Source organism: Antechinus flavipes, chromosome 1 (genome assembly GCF_016432865.1).
Source record: "Antechinus flavipes isolate AdamAnt ecotype Samford, QLD, Australia chromosome 1, AdamAnt_v2, whole genome shotgun sequence".
In the NCBI taxonomy this organism is placed as follows: domain Eukaryota; kingdom Metazoa; phylum Chordata; class Mammalia; order Dasyuromorphia; family Dasyuridae; genus Antechinus; species Antechinus flavipes.
Window position 1 is genome coordinate 424,536,882 of NC_067398.1, and position 6,069 is coordinate 424,542,950.

Below are 6,069 nucleotides of genomic sequence, written 5' to 3' on the forward strand. Positions count from 1 at the left end.
GGATTTAAAATGCTTTGTCCATATTATTTCATTTCATCCTGATTACAACCCTGAGAAATACATGATTATTAGCCTATATGGCTAATACATATGGGTGAAGTGAGACTGAAAGACTTTTCTAGGGTCATATAGCCATCAATACCAGAGACATGAATCAGCTTCTGCTCTGACTCAAAGCCTAATTCTCTTTCTCTTCTGCCAATTCCCTGACTATAAATGTGATCTGTGGAGGGATAGTTGAATTTACATCCCAGAAAGACTTTTGAAATTCCATTCTCCTTATTAGGCATTCATTGTCTTGGACATTTTTCTACAATCACCTTAAGTCACTTGTTCTCCCAATCTTAACTTTCTACATAGATAAAAGATGAAAATAGTTCTTGGTGTGATTGTAAATAAGACTTTCTTAACATATGGTAGGAGATAACTTAGACTAGACCGGTCTTCTCACAAAACTATATTAATTTGTTTCATGTTTTGGATAGCAAAGGCAACAGAGTTCTTTATGATAAAGTTTAAAACTTTCCTTACTCCAAATTCCCTGGTTCAACAACCTCCTTTATTCTTTGGAGCATAAAATCTTTATCCAAAATGTTAACCATGGCCTTAAGTTAAAGTGGGGAACCTCCTCAGGCCTCATAAGGCCTGGAAAATCATTTACATAACAAACTACAGGTAATAATGAGCTGAAAGCAAGATAAAATAACCCTTCCACTGTGGGAGTTTGATAAACTGATAATTTTGCATGGCCCACAAATGATTCAATAAATATCCACTTGGCCCTTGGAAGAAAAGAGATTCCCTACCTCTGGCCTAAGGTAAATTTAGTAGCTAGGTGACACAGTGGATAGATACTCCATCTGGTATCAAACATTTACTATGTGAACCCTGGACAAATCAGGTAACTCTGATTTTTGCCTTAGTTCCTAATCTGGAAAATGGCCAGAGGGAAAAAAAAATAAGGACAAACTGCTCCGATGTCTTGGCAAGAAAAATCCCAAATATGATCATGGAGAATCGGACATGATTGAACAACAACAAATATTAACTTTCCATGCTTAAGTTTCTTCCTTTCCTTCTTCCAGTTTCACTTGCCCTCCCCCCATTATTTGTAAGTTATCTTCTTATGGTTCAATTCTCTTTGCTTTTCCCTCCCACAATAAAACCTGCTCATTAAAAAGAACCATTTATATTTATCTGTTTCAAGATTGCCTATTTTTTAAACTTTATTTATACATATGTAACAATAAACTTTGTCCCCTTTTAAAATCATTTCAGCCTCCAGGAAATGGGAGGGGTAAGCATTAGGAATTAAACAATCCAAAGTTTTCATTTTCCTATTTTATTAAGAGAAATTTTTTTTCCTAGTTCTGTTGCTGCTCTTTCCCATATAATCAGGTATATAGCAAGTATCTGGATGATGATGATGAGCGAGAGCGAGAGCGAGAGAGAGAGAGAGAGAGAGAGAGAGAGAGAGAAAAGACTTCCACTGAAGTAGTGAACTATCTGGGATGCCATAAAATTAGTTAGTAGAGGCACAGGGACTAAAATAAATGACTTCTGACTCTAAGTGATAGGATCATTTTTACAAAGATTATGTAGTTTATTTCCCTTTATTGAGCACATTGTGCACATTGAGGTCCAAAGACATGAAACAAATTGTGTCCAGTCCCCAGTAAGTTGTAGTTCAAGGATGTGAACCCACATATGTTAAGGACCACACTTGTTTTTTTTTTTTTTTTATTTTCTTTCTTTCTTTTTTTTTTTTTTTAATAACTTTTTATTGACAAAACCCATGCCAGGGTAATTTTTTACAACATCATCCCTTTCACTCACTTCTATTCTGATTTTTCCCCTCCCTTCCTTTACCCCCTCCCCTAGATGGCAAGCAGTCCTATACATGTTAAATATGTTACAGTATATCCTAGATACAATATATGTGTGCAGAACCGAACAGTTCTCTTGTTGCACAGGGAGAATTGGATTCAGAAGGTAAAAATAACCCAGGAAGAAAAACAAAAATACAAACAGTTTACATTCATTTCCCTTTCTCAGGGTGTAGCTGCTTTTGTCCGTTACTGATCAATTGAAACTGAGTTAGATCTCTTTGTCAAAGAAATCAACTTCCATCAGAATACATCCTCATACAGTATCATTGTCAAAGTGTATAATGATCTCCTGGTTCTGCTCTTTTACTTAGCATCAGTTCATGTAAGTCTCTCCAAGCCTCTCTGTATTCATCCTGCTGGTCATTTCTTACAGAACAATAATATTCCATAATATTCATATAACACAATTTACCCAACCATTCTCCAATTGATGGACATCCATTCATTTTCCAGCTTCTAGCCACTACAAACAGGGCTGCCACAAACATGTTGGCACATACAGGTCCTTTTCCTTTCATTAGTATCTCTTTGGGGTATAAGCCCAGTAGAAACACTACTGGATCAAAGGGTATGCACAGTTTGATAACTTTTTGGGCTTAATTCCAGATTGCTCTCCAGAATGGTTGGATTCATTCTCAACTTCACCAACAATCCATCGGTGTCCCAGTTTTCCCGCATCCCCTACAACATTCATCATTATTTTTTCCTGTCATCTTAGACAATCTGACAGGTATGTAGTGGTATCTCAGAGTTGAAGGACCACACTTAAGTGTGAAACCCAGAAAGGCTGCAAAGTTTTAAATGGGATTGTACCATTTAGGGGTGGTCAATTCTCTGCAAACCCCTACAGCTGTGAATAATAAAACACTTGAAGGAATTGCAAATCAACCTTTACTTGAGGCAGATGTTGCTGGTGAATTGAGAATGAAATAAATCAGAGTTAAGAGGGAAAAGGAGAGAGATCAGAGAATGCAACTGCCTCTTAGTCTCCTTGTATTGTGTCATCCTCTCACATGAGGGGTCTATTCTGCTGGTTAGAATTAGATTCTCAGCAGCCATTAGTAAATTGCTCCTGTAACACACATCTTTGACTCAGAATTCATTACTTTTACTCATTTTATTACATAATACTGTACTGGCTTATACATTATTCTCTCAATTAAAAAAGACATATATATCCCCCTGAACATTAATCATAAAAATCAAGAGGTTATTAAACTTGTATTATCACCATCTTGACTACTGTAAATACTTTAAGGAATTTGTTAATTTGGGTATATCCTCTACCACGAAAGATGGTCCATTATAGCTGAACAGAATATCTTTAAGAGTTGAAAATTCATCCCTCCATGACCTACCTGGTGAAGAACATTTCCTACTTTGGAAAGGCTTTTTCTAGGATAGCAGGCATGGTTTGTCAGTGGTCCATACTCAAAGCTTTTAAATTGGATAAAACAAACCTGAGGTTGTTATCCACTGGCATTGTTTTTGATAACTCAGGACCACTGCCTCACTTGACTAAGGCAGTAGAAGATAATATTAGTGGAGGATCACTATTAGTAACAATAATATATTTTTTCACAAAAAGGCATGGAGGGTAAATATAAGGTCTTATGCTGATAGATCAAAGAATCATTAAGAAATTGATGCATATATTATGCTATAATAATAATAGCTAGCATTTTATAGTATTTTCAAAGCATATTATCATATTAGATCACATTTACTCCTTACAAAAATCCTAAAAACTAAACTAAGTATTATTATTATTATTATTATTACCCCCATTTTTATAGATGAAATGTTAAGTGAACAGGACCACACAGCTAATAAATTACTCAGGCAGATTTTAACTAAGATTTTTTTGATCTCAAATCCATTACTGTGTCATCTCACTATCTCATTATGCTATATTATGTTTATATTATAATATTTGATCGCTAGTACAATCTCATGATATGGTTATTATATAATAAATGTGATTATTAAATAATGCATACATATAGCCAAAGAAATGCCACTTGAAAAATAACTTCTAATAAATTTTTAACAAATTCATGAATGACAGAGTGAAAAAAGGTAAATAAAGCCATCCTAATTCTGAGGCCACTCCACTTGGTCAGTTAAAACAATTTCTCAATGGTTTTCCACTGAATCAGTTGCTGCAAAAGGCTATTAAAATACCTGAGGAACAGGAAGGAGAGAAAAATAACTGTCCTTTTACATTTCCTCTACTGATCCATTTGTTGCACTCTTTTATACACAGAGGAATTGTGAAGCTTATTTAGACAAGGTCTATAAAATACTGAGAGCTCCCCAGAGAAAGGCATTCAATAGGAACAGAGTTTTATTAATTGCAAGGTTTATTAAACATGATTAATTCCTCTCTGTCTCTACTTATTATTTCCCCAAACACAGCCTTACTCATATAGATATTCTATAGTCAAAATAAGGGGAAAGACTATTATTTTTTTTTTACTTTTAATAATACATATTTGATTCCTAAAAAGTCATGCTATTGATCAGTCAGGTACTTTATTGCTGCTGATAGGGTTTTTGTTATTGTTGTTTAGTTTCATTGGTTTTTTTTTTTTTGTTTCTTTGTTTCGTTTTCTATTTGGTTGGTTGGTTAGTTGGTTTTCCTCTCTCTACTCGGAAGTCTCAGGGCAATAAGATCTTTTATGAATCGAACATTTTTAGAAGCTAAATATTGCAGACTAGAAAATCACCTTCTGAGCATGTTGTAAAAAAAAGAAAAAAAAACAACTAAATCTGTTTATTTGTCAGTGACATAACCAAGGAACTTTTATAGAAATTGTTTTGAAAGTGAAGTCAGGAACACTGAAGACTTTTCATTGCCATTTTGACACTTGTTGAAACAACTTTCTTAAGACTTAGGTATTTTGAAAGATGCTGTTTTGCTTGGAAGACAAGCAATGAGATTGGTTGTAGCTGGCAGCTGTGATAGCCTGGAAAATATACTTTTGTTTAAAATGAGTGTTTAAAAAGAGAGCTCAGTAAGAAGTAGAATGGTTATATCCAGGAAAAGAGAGTAAAAGGGAATGAGAGTGTGCACAACCTGTTAAATAGTTTCCAGAAGTGGTGATTTTCCTACTTCCCAATTTCTTATCTCTTTACTCTCTTTGATTTTTTTCTCTATATAAAATATTTCAGATAACTTCTTTTTTTAATGGAATGCTATTAAATGTTAACTTTTTATTAGAAACAATGAAATGGAATTGAAGCACACAAATGTGTGTTTTCTTCAACTTCTGTTGGATGGAATTTAAATAGAAAATACAATTTCTTATAAATAGATGAAATACAAGATAAGTGTAATCTAAATTGGCCTTTTGCTTTTAAAAATATTCTCTTTTTTCTAGTTTATACTTTATACTTTAGGTTTAAAAAGTGAAATTAATTTATTCAAAAACCATATGTCAAGAGACTGAAAAGAAATGTGGATAATACCAAACTATTGAATTTAAAAAATCAAACTTTCCTTTATCTCTTTAATGATCTCCGATACCTAAAGCATTTTTAAATTCTATTTTCTCTTTTTTCTCAAATGAATTTCCTATTTCATTATGAATTAAAGGAATTAAATGGGTTCAGTTCTATTTGTCCATGCAAGTTTCCAAGAAAATAAAAATCTGATATAAATGAGTAACTAAAAGAGTATCAATTATCATATTTTACAACAGGAAACTTTTTAATTAACTAGTTTCCTATATGATTCACCTGGAGTCTCTCACCCCACCATACCAGACTTTATGCTATTACTAGATTTAATCTTTCTAAAATACCATTTTAATTACATTATTGTCCTATAGAAAAATTTAATGGCTCCCTACCATACTATATATCTACAATAGTTCTTCTGTCTGAATTTCAAATACCCAAAACTATGGCACCACCTTTCCTAATGAACTTCCAATTGTTACTATTAGTCAACATTTCTCTCAAATATATAATATTCATTCCTTCTTGTATTTTGTCTTCTTCACTGTTTCTCTTGATATCAATTAATTTTGATTTGTTGGGAAGAACACTGCAGCTAATGCTGAAAGATTTAGGTTTGAACTACAGCTTTAACCCTACTTAGGACTGAAACTTTGGGCTTATTTGAATCCTCTGAGCCTCAATTCTCATGGGGAGGTTATAAACTTTAAGGTTATAT